We start from the raw sequence: 13,804 nt of genomic DNA, 5'->3' as shown, positions 1-13,804 counted from the left end.
GGTAACGTTAGAAAAAATTTAAGATACCACATTTTCAATTGGTGTCTACTTGATCAATGAAATTGTGCCATTTCGTATCGTTCGAGTATCGTGGTAAACGTGACTATGGTGAACTAAAAAACCAACCTCTTTATATGGTTTTTGTTTTAATATTTATTATATTATATAAGTGTTTATCGCACCGAGTGATCAGTCTAATATATTTTTAAAATAATTTATTCCTGTACTACACAATTTAAAATAACAAGATAAAAAACGTTGGTTAAAGGTTGAAAACGTTCGTTACGGTTAATAAATAATTTTCAGTGAGATAAGGTGTTTTTGCGTAGGTATAACATAAAAGCAATTATTCTCACAGTTTTACCATGTACAAGGTTTCTTTTTTTATTTAAACAAGTTGTACGAAGTCTTTCAGACATTATGGTTAGCACTCGATCACGTGCGGAGCCGTCATGATCTTTCCAACACGGATCACTTTTCAAATATTAATAGTAGACCTGTATTAATTAGTGGCTGACCATTCTCTCTTCGAGGAGGAGGTCGACGACTACTTTTGCTCGAATTACTTCGACCCCCTTCCGCAACGGTCCCGAATATCTATCGGACCAGCGGTATGGTGGCATTGGAATTGGAAAATCCAAAATACGAAGTTACTGGCCTGCACAAAATATGATTTAATTAACTGGTTTTCCAGGGTGCCGAGTTTAAATATTTGGTTCGTTTTTCGCGAAATTTTGATTCGTTGTCAGATGACCATTTGATATTCGGCTGTAAATGGAACAGTTTCTTAGAGGTAACATTCTTAGAAGTACAGAAAAAATTTAAGATACCACATTTTCAATTGGTGACTACTTGACAATGAAATTGTGCCATTTCATACCGTTCCGGTATCGTGATAAACTTGACAATGGCAGGCTAAAAAGCCAAACTCTTTATATGGTTTTCGTTTTAATATTTATTATATTATAGTATTTGATTTATATAACTACAAAGGTTATATTACGTAAGAGTTTATCACACCGAGTGCTCCCTCTGACACATTTTCAAAATTTTTTACGACACAAAAACGTGTATAATAGGAAATATTTATTAANTCGTCAAGAAAAAAATTCTTGGTAAATAAATAAATTTTTTATTTATATATGTTTACGTTCCTCATAAATTAATCATAGTTATTTTTATAATTTGTAGATATCATCTCTTCCGCTTTAATTGATAGTTTGAAGGAGTATCCAGAATTACTTTCTCAAGAAAAAAACATGATTTACAGCATGAAACCTAACAAAGAAAATCTTTTTAATCCAGCAAAGAAACGTAATTTTGATTAAAAATGATTAGTGAGGTTTATTAATGTTGCTATTCATATGTTTACCTACGAGTTAATATAAACTTATTTAAACTTAGCGAGAATTCGTATAAGATAAAGCAGTTGCACGGAGAAATATTCATAATTTTTAATGAACGAAAACAGAGTTCTGTATACAGAGCCGTATTCCGTTTTCTTAATAAATTACATCAGATACGTGGAATTTGGCATATTGCACAGAAATATGTAAATCTCGGATAATTCGAAGTCGCGATTATTTCGTCCCTTGAATTTCGAACTAACGATCATTTCCTACATGTAGTTGAAAACCTTCTAAAGTAAAGCTAAAGTAAAGCTTGCCCTAAAATATTTTAACATATTTATAGAAAAATATAATGTAGCATATAAGATGATATAAATTGAGTTTTTAAAAAAAATATAAAAATATTTGTCATTACATAGTTTTTGTTTTATATAAATTAATGTCTATTTTTATATTTTAGATATATAAATACATAACGAATATTAGATAAATTAAGTAATGTAAACTGTCGAACTCCTTGCATTATTTCGTAATTTTGTTTCGAAAAATTTCCATAGAAAATTATAGATTATATTTAGGATAAATGATAGTGAGATGTCAAACCAGGTTAGATGATGAACACGTATAATTACTGTATAAACTAAAAAGTAGCGATTCGTATTAATATACAGGGTGTCCCAAAAAATGTATACACACTTTAAATAATTATAAAGTCGGTGTTTATTAACTAACTGCCTAAATTCATACACAAGGCCATTTATCATACACCTTGTGTATGATATAAGCTTATAATAATAGGAAAGTTTCTGTTTAATATTGTCTGTTCGTGTCAAGCGTCAATATTTTATTGTTCTAATTTTCAGGTACTTAAAATATTNTAATATACAGGGTGTCCCAAAAAATGTATACACACTTTAAATAATTATAAAGTCGGTGTTTATTAACTAAAATACATTTAATTTTCAAAGTGTAATAGAATCTATAGACATTATTTAGTTGTTTTGTCAACTTCTGTTTTCAAACTGACTTCCGTTCTGGTCCAGGCACTGCTGACAACGCGAAGCAATGGAATCGCAAACATCACGAAACATTTCATTTGGTATTTGTGCGCATTCTCGTTCAATGTCTGCTCTCAATTCGGCACCTGTTGCAGGTTTCGTAGTGCAGACTTTGTCTTTTAAGTATCTCTATTAAAAAAGTCTAAGTGGTGTGAGGTTTGGTGAACGTGGAAGGTATTCTAAGAAACCCCTTCGTCCAATCCACCAGTTTGGCAAGATCTCATCGCGGTAAGATCTAACATCGTGATGGTAGTGCGGGAGTGCCCCATCTTCAAACTTATCTCTAATTCGAGTGATGGTAAGTCGCGTTGGTGGATCTGTTTGAAACTCCCTCCTAAACTGTCTGCGTTTTCACACTTTCAGTAGCTTTTAGAATGAATTTCCTTTGTTCAAAGCTTAGTCTGACTTCCATTATTAATTATAATGGGTTTAACCTAGAAATAATAAAAAAAAGTCAATTAAGCTATCAGCTGTTATAGTGTGTATACATTTTTTGGGACACCCTGTATTGTATAGCCAAAATCCATGCTTGCTGCGTGCGCTGCTTACGCGCAATCGCTGTAAAAATAAGTGAAAAAATGAAATGTTTCTGTTTCTGACTTGCAGAACATTTTACTCATGCTTATATTTACTGTAGCCTCTAAAATCTTAAGTTATGATTAGCGGGCGATTTTTATTTCATGTATATAATACTATAAAAGCTTGAATAATGAGTCTAACTTGCAATCGGTCAAAAATAACGGAGACTATAGTAAACTGCTTATCAATATGTCGTTCACCAACTAACTCACACCTCTAAGGGTGGATGAGATCGTGAATTAGCAGAAAATTATAATTCTTTTTTTCAAATTGTTTTTCTCAAAACACTATTATTTTGCTCGATATTTTGTTATTTTGTATGATACAAAACACCAGTTCAGTCAGTTTTTTAAATAAAATTTATTTTCACAATTGCAGCTTCCAGAACTTTTTCACCAACTTATTCTTATTTACCACATATTATAAGAAAATACAAATATTAGTTATTGAATTTAATATTCTGAATTCTAAAAACATGGAATATTTCTACATTTACTTAATAATGATCTTGAACTTATATTTAAAATAATATTATACTATATAAGTATGTTTTTTTTTTAAATTTACTTTTCTAATGTTTTCAGATTTATCAAATCTAATTAGCTTATTCGTATATTGTAGGATTATTTTAAATAAATGCATTATTAACGCTAGTAAACTACGTATGTGTTAAAATCTTATATTTAGCGAGAAATTATTTATTATGATATCGTTACAATGCCGGGCTGCAATTTTTAACCATATTTTTAATTTATTTCATTTAAAATATATGCTCTCCACCTCAAATTAGTAGTGACTTGCTCCTGTACATCATACTTTTCCTTTAACAATAAAGTCGTGTCGGTCATCTATTAATTCCTTTCAGGGTAAGCTTTTTGAATTGAAATAACGTGACTTCCAGTTTGCATCAGAAGTTTAAATATAGTTAATCGGGGCATCTTTCCCCGATTAACTATATTCGAAGGTTTCCATATCCGAATATGGAAACCTTTGATATTCCTTAGATATTCCCATTTATGTAACACCGTTATCGAGAATAAGGAAAGACAGACAGACAGTGGGAGTTTATAGGGCTACAATTTTTTTCAAATTGCAACTCAATAATAGTGTATTTAAAATTACAGTGTTTCTCGTTCATTATTAACATCGTTTAAGTACGAAATACTACTTATAGATCAATTTTCTCTTATATTGTACAATATTCTTAAAAACAAAACTTTAAAAAAATCGAAAGTTTCTTCAATCTTTCTCAACCGTAGATAATATAATATTACATTGTTATTCATATAATAATTTCGTTAATTTTTATTGACTTAATTCTAATGATTACTATAAACAATCGCATATAATGTTCATAATAATACAACTTATTTGTCATGTCAATAATAAAATAACTCATAGGTCAACATGTGAAAAGCATATAGACAAATAATAATTATTATATTTAATTATTATATTGCCGTTTCTTTGCAATATTTAATTTTAAAATTACTTTTCTGACAATCAGAACAGATAGCGATATCAAGTAGAAACGAAGAGAAAAAGAAGCTTCCATAAATTGTAATTTCTTTTAATATTTTGAAAGTTATTAACAAATTTAATTTGAAATAAATATTACTACTAATAATATTTTTTTTTTACAGAAAATTTCAAGAATCACAATTTTTCACAGCAGGAGAGAGAAAAAAAGAGATAATTCGTTTCTGTTTTTCTTCCATATCTTCATTATAAAAGGCATTTAGGATAATTATCTATCGTCTTTATATATCATCATAGGAAAGCAAGCACTTACTTATCCTCACTCGATGATAAGTTGTTTGCTGCACACGAAACTTTCACCTTATTGCATGCACCAAAGGAATAGTCAAGCCCGGAATTACAGAGAAATTTAATATCTTCCATATTTGTTTAAACTATTGACACGTTTACTATTTCGCATAGAAATAAATAATCTTTTAAAAAATAAAATTATGTTGTTATCTCTAATTTTGAATTATTTTTCTATCTTTTACTATAAATTTTGAAAATATAAACATCTGTAGTTAACAATTGTTAAGTCTTCTTTATATATAAACAAATAAACGGGACAATTATAATTATTATATTTAATTGCTTAGTAATTATTTAGCCTTCGTAGCCCGATAAAAGAATCCGGCTGTTCATTTGATATTTAAAGTATACAAATAAATGGACAGTTTAAACTTATGGACTAAATAAGACTAATTTAATTTCTTGCACATAACTCTAACTTCAAGTTAATGAATAGATTTCATTTTAATTTAGAAGTGCATAATAAAAATTTTATTTGCCAAACAATTATGATAAAAAAGTTTTAATAAAAAATATACAGAAAGTTTCTACAATATTTTTTTCATTAAATAATCGAATAAAATTAGAATAAATGAAATCATTGAATATATTTTATTTAAAGCTTAAATTAAAAGTTTTAAATAATTTATCTATCAAGAATATTTCCAGATAAAACATTACGATAAATGCGGATATTCAATTGAGTTAGATGATTGAAGTATGTACAGTTTCAAGCTAATGTTTAGAGCAATACAAATTACGAAAATATCTATGATTGTATGAAATGAACATAATAAAACGTCTTAAAAATAATTAGAATTATAGAGCAAAGTTTTCCAATTTTTAGTTTATTCATTGTAGTAAGTTAATTAAAGCTTTAAAAAATAAATACTGCATAATCGCTTATTAAAGTAATATGTAGTTATTTTATAGATAATAACAATTGTTTACATAATAAAAGTCACTTCCATATCGATATCCAGTTTACACAATATAGACGTCAGCTTTTTTTAATAGAGACGGTCGTAATTAAAGAACAATTTCATGCACACAAGATACTTGATTGTATCTATTGTATTCTATTGTGTTAATTAAAGTAAAAAAGTATAATTATATAGGGTATGATTATATAAAGTATGATTATATACTATATATTACATATATAAACAATATATAAAACCTACACCAAATAAAATAAGTATAATTTTCTTGAACATTTTAAGAAATTTGCGATCGCAGCGTGATTAGTGAAAGTAATTATACAAAATTTTACGTGTTATAATTTCATAATATATTTCATGTCATTATTTGTAAATTCATAATTGAATACAATAACGTAACATAAAATAAAACATTCAAAGTCGAGTGCCAAAATTCCAACTGCAATTTAATCTCGACAGGTAACAAAATTTATAGCTGTATTAAAACACAAATTAATTTTTTTTCTGGATTAAGATCAGAGAAAATGGTTTTATCGTGTGACAATTTCTTTTCTAAGACTTGTTAAAACTTTATTTAAATAAGGAATTTATCCAAAAAGTGCAGGTACTAGATTTGTATAGTGTAATATAAAACCAGAATATAAATTATTTAAATTAAAATTTGTTAATTCATTCGTCTTACAACGATATTGTCGAGATTTGACTGATACTTTGTCCTAGTATTTTCTCTTATAATTGATAAGATAACCTGTTACATCACTTTGTTACAGACGAAAAACTAAATTGTTTTCATATTTTCTTCTGTTTTAAAATACTCTGTTTTAAAAGTCATTATAATTATAACACCAGAAAGGTAACTTCCTCAATTTTATTCATTTTTAAATGGCTTTTCAATTCAGTTACCAAATTCAATTGCTTTATTTAATTCACTGGTAATTTATGTTTCAATTTAAAATGATTATCTTTATAGTCAATTGCTATATTATTACTTTTACATATTATAAGAAAATACAAATATTAGTTATTGAANCATAGGCTGTATATTATTCCATTAAACATTTATATAAATTAAAAGATATCATCTAGGTAAGCTTTATATTTTTAGTGTCAGCGGGTGGCGATAGGTAACTGCATGGCGCGGTCACGTGCTGGCGAGATACACGGTGCACATGTCCAAACTTGTGATATACAAAATTACATGTCGTGACTGGTTCATCATCACCCAGAGCAAACTACTGAACCTAAAGAGATGAAATTTAGTACACAGTTAGGGTACATCATGAAAATGCATACTAAGAAGAGATTTTTCGAAATTTTCCTGTGGGGGGAGAGGATTAACTCTTAACCTGAAGAACGTCTTCTACTATACTATTTTAGATGTGATTTTTTTTGTTTTTATAGTAACAACTAATGTTGAGAATCTTAGTGAAGTATTGAGGGAGGGTTATTTCTATCAAATTGCAAATTCCATGCAGGTGAAGCCACGGGTAACAGCTAGTTAGTAATAAATTTATTTTTAATAGTACAGTACAAGATAAAAGCAATAAAACACATTAATATTTGTCTGCTTTTTCATTTACAGTAATCTAAATAAAAAAATTACCAGAATAGATTAATTTGTTTATAAATTATTTTCCTATGATGATACATAATAAATTAAGAAATTTGTAAGGGAAAGTTGGTTTTATTTTATGGAACTTATTAATTTTTTTGTTACTAATGATTTAATGAATTTTATTGATGAAAACATAAATACTTTTTATATAAAAATAATAAAAACTTTTGAGTATCTTATTGCTATAATACCGTGGTACACTTTAAACTAAACTACATAATTAATATACCACACTAATGGTTGTATAAATATTTTACAGGTTTTCCTATCTTGAATACAACAATTGATAAATCTAGAACTGGAGGAAAAAAGAATATCCAGTTATGGTGGATCACAGCAGCTGCTGTTGGAGGTTTATTAGTAATTGTTAATATTTTGTTATTTTTTTGTTTTCAAAAAAGAAGGAATTGGAACCAAAGAGCATGTGCAGGTAAAAGATAAGTTAAAATAAAAATTGAAAATATAATAAATGATAGATTAACATATTTTATGTTCTTTAAAGTGAGAAGAGAGAGTTTAATTGCTGGTTCAACTGATAAACCAAAAGAAGTGATAGGTTTACAAAAATTACTTAGTAATAATGGTAGAGCTTTCTTCTTTACTGCCACATTATCACAGGACCACATAACTCTTGAAGATTTCCAGGTTAGTTATAATTTCTATTTTATATATAGCCATTTCTCTTATAATGCAGTAAATGTATTTAAAAAAAATCATTACTCTGTAGAATTTTCTGCAATAAAAGTAACAGAGCTAATAGTGATAAAATTAGGGGCAGAACATTGAAAACCTAGTCTTAGAAAGCATTTTTTTTATTTAAAGCTTTTTTTCAATATGTACAGCTTTCCTATTTTTGCCTACTACTTGATTCTTATAACCAGGATATTTACTCATTTTTTGGGAGGGATGCTGTATTAATACTTTGTGTACTTTTCTTGATAAATCTTGGGATAACACCATTCTACACATTAGTAAACTGGGGTAAGAGAGAAGATACAGTGCATGGGCTTTGTATATTCATGTGCAGATCATTTTTCATGATACCTTAGGAACACAAAGCATATTTATGTTTAAAAAAATTATTTATAGCTAAGATTTTGCATTTGGTGATTTTATTTTCCTATTTATCTTTCATGTATGAATAAATTTGTGCATTAGGAACATGTGCTATAACAAAAAAGACTAAATGTAAAATCAATTTTTATGTATAGAATGACAAAAAAATTATTCTCAGGAAGTTAACAAAATATTTTAACTGAAAACTAAGAAAATAAAAAAGATGAAGTTGCTTCAAATAGTAGTAACACAAAATGAAAAAATTCCACAAAGAAAACTTGCTGGTATATAAGTTCATAAGAAAGGGATACTAAACATCATGCTAATGGAAGAAATACTTATCAACTATTAAATTTGATTTATCATTTGATTGTGTGTGAATCTAATTTGTGATATAAATTTATTTTGATGTTTTGTAATATAAAACTAAACAGAAATTGTCTCGTGTTCAGGAGTCTTTTTTGTAATCCCTTAAGAATAGGGGGTGAGATTTTCCTGCCTAAAACAAGGGAACAAAGGAAACTGTGTATGGTGGGTCAGTACTGACCAGTGTGTGTCTGGTAGAGAGTCAGTGTTATGCTTTGTTGAGTGTCGGGTGCTAGAGTGTTGCATACTGTGTGAAGAAAATAAAAAGTTTTTCTGTTGTGTTACAATTGTTACAAAGAAGTTGTGTACCTGTATTGAGAAGTGTAAATAAGAACATTTAAAACATTTTTCAGCAACAATAAAGCAGAAATTAAATGAAAGAAATCATCAATGATAATTAAGTATACCAAGAATTTGCCTGTTTGAATTGCCTGTAATAAGCTAGCTATAGCCACATGTTTTGATACTACTGTAAACAAATGATGATAAGGGTCTGATCTTGACCTTGGATTTGGTTTCTAAAAATTTGTAAAATATTCTGCTTTAGAATTTTTTAAAATTTATCTGATGTACTTAAATGAAAACACACACACATATATATCTCTTTTTACATAAATTTTGAAAATTTTTTGATATTTATATCATTATTGGAAATAAAATGTCAGAGAATTAGTCTTCATTCAAATTTTTATTTAATGGGTTGTTACAAAATATATATCAAAGCATATTATTAATATAATAAGTAGCATTCAAACATGTGAAATAATTAATATTTTATATATGTATAATTACAGGTAAGAGACAGTAAAATTGTGTGTGAAGAATCGACCAATGCCGATTATGCTCGAAGCAGAAAAGGAAGTGACGAAAGTAAGAAATTACTTAAAATATCTAAACTTTATATTAATCAGAAAATATTTATAATTTGTACAGTTTCCTTGTTACTTTATTGCAAAAATAATACATGATTGGAACCATATATAGCTATAATATCATTTATTCTCAGAAATTCTGTCATTGGCTAATAATTCTGAATTCTCTTGATTTCAGGTATTATTGATTCACAAAACAAAAAAGTTGAATATCAATTTCTTGTGCAGATTTAATTGCTATCTAAAATTATTTTTTAATTTCTCTCTACACAGGTTTAAACAAATATAAATCATCAAGAACATTTCTTCATAGATCTTTCAAAGTATATGCATATTTTATCACATTTTGATTATTTTCCTCTTACCAATTGATATACATTAATTTGAAATTAATTTAAAATTTAATTTTTACTTGATGTTTTCATCTCAATCTGTATAGTCTAGATTAGATTGAAATATGAGATGGAATAATATACAACTTATAAATTCTCTAAAGCGTTTGTTCCTTTTACTTTAAGTATTATTTAAATTAATTTAAAATTTAATCAACAGATGGCACAATATAATATTTAATAAGCAACAAATAGAAAAAAACCCACCAGTGGCCAAGTGGTTCCGTTTCCTGAACAGTGGGAGTTCGGTCGTGGATTCGTCCCTCGCCCGGACGGGCTGGCCCCATGGAATTTTTCGGGTTTTCTCCACGTCTGAATAGAGACCAGTTACCCTTAAAAAGACCTCCCAGCAGGCATTATTTCCTGCGTAACAGCCATCACCCAAGTATACAACTGCTATCACATGATCAATTCGTCATACTTTATTACGGGCGATACAGCCTAGAAGTTCATGCCCAACTAGTGGATACAAGACAAGATAACAAGTGGAAGCAGATTTTTTAAACTTCATCTGTTAAAAACACATTTTGAAAATATTCTAATATTTTAAAAATAAATAATATAAAATGTGAACGTTTAATGCTAATTCTCAATATAATATTCATTTGTGAGTATTTATTGGCATTCTATGAGGATGGCGATATGTAAGATAGCGCTATATCGAGGTTTGACTNTAAAGCAGACTTATACCGAGGTACCACTGTATTATGTTTAATAAACAATATGTATGTATATATGCGTAGTTTTTTTTTCTTTCGAGCTTTTCTTTTTTGTTATATGTTGTTTACTTATTTTATTTATTATTTTTTTTTCGGGCTTGCTTGCTTGTAAATGATCATAATTTCAAACTTATAAATTCTCTAAAGCGTTTGTTCCTTTTACTTTAAGTATTATTTAAATTAATTTAAAATTTAATCAACAGATGGCACAATATAATATTTAATAAGCAACAAATAGAAAAAAACCCACCAGTGGCCAAGTGGTTCCGTTTCCTGAACAGTGGGAGTTCGGTCGTGGATTCGTCCCTCGCCCGGACGGGCTGGCCCCATGGAATTTTTCGGGTTTTCTCCACGTCTGAATAGAGACCAGTTACCCTTAAAAAGACCTCCCAGCAGGCATTATTTCCTGCGTAACAGCCATCACCCAAGTATACAACTGCTATCACATGATCAATTCGTCATACTTTATTACGGGCGATACAGCCTAGAAGTTCATGCCCAACTAGTGGATACAAGACAAGATAACAAGTGGAAGCAGATTTTTTAAACTTCATCTGTTAAAAACACATTTTGAAAATATTCTAATATTTTAAAAATAAATAATATAACAATTCACTTCGAGAACATTTTACATTTTGTTTACCTTATATATTTGCAAGAAAATATTTATTAAATCTTATATCTAATTTTTCTTCATAATTTAATTTGCATTTGTTTAACTTTAATTGTAACTTTAATTGTAAACTTGTAAATAAACATTAACTATATAGAAACAAATTTTAGTATTTTTGATGAGGTCACTTGTAAACACGATATCCTGTGACGTCGCGTATGACGTTACGTGTTGCAACTTTATTACATCGATGTAAACGTTAGCCGAAGAAAGATAAATTTATACAATTTCTCGCGTAAAATGTTAAAAATTTAACTCCAGAATACTTTATACCCGAGTTAAAAGTAAGTATAATTTGTTAATAATTCGAATTTACCGCATTCTTGTCGAATTCGACGAATACTTGAGATCAAGGTCGACAATCTGCAAATGTTTGGGTGAGGATCTGGAAGCGTTGCCACATACAAAATGATAAAAAATCGAAAATTGCTGAATAATAATAATATTTTTTATTCTGATGTATTAAATGCGAAATTCGTCAAATAAAAATTATATTCGGAAATAAGAAATGAACCGTTATCTTGAAACTCGAATTGTTTCGCGTGTTGGCCTACCTTTATTAAAGCAACTAAACCATGTTTGAGATTAGTTAACATAAATCTGTAAATTATAATATTAAAAAAATTGTGACGTTTGGCGAAAATCGTGAATACATTTAAAAAATTATAACTTACTGTATAATGCCTTAATTTTATAATTTTGGAACCAAACATAGTAATAACGAGCAATTATTTATTGTAACATCGTCACAATGCCGGGCTGCAATTTTTAAGCATATTTTTAAATAATTTAAAAATACCTCAAATTATTAGTAGCATAGACTCCGTACATGATACTTTTTCTTTAACAACAGAGTCGTGCTGGTCATCAATTAATTCCTTTCATGGAAAACATTTAAAGTAACGTGACTTCCAGTACAAAACGGACATTCATTCTTATATAGTGTATCGGGGTCTCCTACCCCTGTGGTTTCCATATCTGATCTCGGATTTCATCTATCTAATTCCGTTCTCGATATTAAGGAATGACAGGCGGACGGGCGATAGTGAGAATTTATAGGTGTACAATTTTTTTTTCAAATTGCAGCCCAATGATAATACATTAATGTTAATCATATTATATTATTGATTTTATTAGTTTCTTTAGATAGTAGTTTTTGTTTTTGTTGGGTTTTTTTATAATATGGCAAGAAATATTTCAAATTAAACTATAAAAAAAAAACCTTTGCCAATGTGTCAGTGTAATTTCAGTCATCACTAATGGGTGAAGTATCAAGCGATGAAACATGCAAAACATTTTTCATTCCATTGCTTTAAATTTTAATTCTAGAATAATCGACATTTTCTTGTTTATTAGTATCATTATAATATTTTTAACAATAAATTTACAATAACCGTGCAGTAATAAACTTTGATTAGAATTAACAAATTTGAATTTTTTAAACACAGTATATGACTTTAAAAATAGAAATATATACATATACATATATATAGTAAAAATACAAGACTGTTTGTATAGATTTATTTGAAAAATCAGAAATTATTCTAAACCAGGGAGGGTGTAGAGGGAGACGATAGAGGTGATCGCCCCTGTTTAATTTTTTTTTCTAACAAGTGCTTGACTATAATGTTTCTGTTTTCATATTTTTTATCATTATTTTTCAACTCTTTTTTTATATTGTTTAAGATTATTTTGTTTATTTTATTAAAGTAATCAATTATAGCCTATACTATTTCATTATGTGAATTCTTAAAACTTGCTTCCTTATTTGCTCTTGATCCGCCTTTGTTCTTAACAAAATTAATGTTAATTTATTTTTGTTTACAGCAGCCTAAATATGAATTTATGTCACCAATTTTAGAAGTCTCTCTTTTATTCAAAGACGAGAAACAGGATCAAAATAAGAAAAATATATTTTTATCAGAATTTCTTTAAAATGTAAGAAAATTTAAAACCCTAAGAAGCATTTCAAAGTCAATAAAATAGACATTACGCTAGATTTTATATAAGCTGTTCCTCGTTTTAATCTTAAAATAAAAATTCGATTAAGTATAGAGCAGCAGAAAATACTTGCCTCAATTTCAGTTATTTACACACCGATCATTGCAAAAGAAAATAAAAATAAATCTTTCTTATATGAAATGAAAATAAATTTGAGAAAAATATGTCCTCACTAAAGAAGTCTTTCTTCTATTTCTTTATTTTAAGAATATTTTCAGTCATGACATGTATAGCTCTATGTGCGCGAAAATTATCGTCCATGAAAATGAAATCTGGGTCCACGGTACCTCGGGAAAGTCTCACACGGTGTTCCAAAACCTTATTTCTGTATCTTCTTGATAGTTAATATATTCGTCTCATGAAATGACCAGCAA

The 13,804-nt window shown here is 28.2% G+C and overlaps 2 long non-coding RNA genes across 2 annotated transcripts; both read left to right on the top strand.

The window, feature by feature from the left end:
• The first annotated feature begins 1,094 nt into the window (after nt 1–1,094).
• Nucleotides 1,095–4,968, top strand: LOC111631084. The gene is made up of 4 exons (XR_002757637.1): nt 1,095–1,115; nt 1,192–1,314; nt 4,494–4,546; nt 4,630–4,968. It is a non-coding gene; the product is annotated as an uncharacterized LOC111631084 (long non-coding RNA).
• A 2,470-nt stretch (nt 4,969–7,438) lies between these two features.
• LOC111631085 lies at nt 7,439–10,014 on the top strand. The gene is made up of 3 exons (XR_002757638.1): nt 7,439–7,781; nt 7,854–7,996; nt 9,568–10,014. It is a non-coding gene; the product is annotated as an uncharacterized LOC111631085 (long non-coding RNA).
• Nucleotides 10,015–13,804: the final 3,790 nt, after the last annotated feature.

The sequence above is a fragment of the Centruroides sculpturatus genome, unplaced genomic scaffold (genome assembly GCF_000671375.1).
Source record: "Centruroides sculpturatus isolate CEXI.00-Female unplaced genomic scaffold, Cexi_2.0 scaffold654, whole genome shotgun sequence".
NCBI classification, from domain to species: Eukaryota; Metazoa; Arthropoda; class Arachnida; order Scorpiones; family Buthidae; genus Centruroides; species Centruroides sculpturatus.
This window is presented reverse-complemented; position numbering and strand designations above follow the sequence as displayed.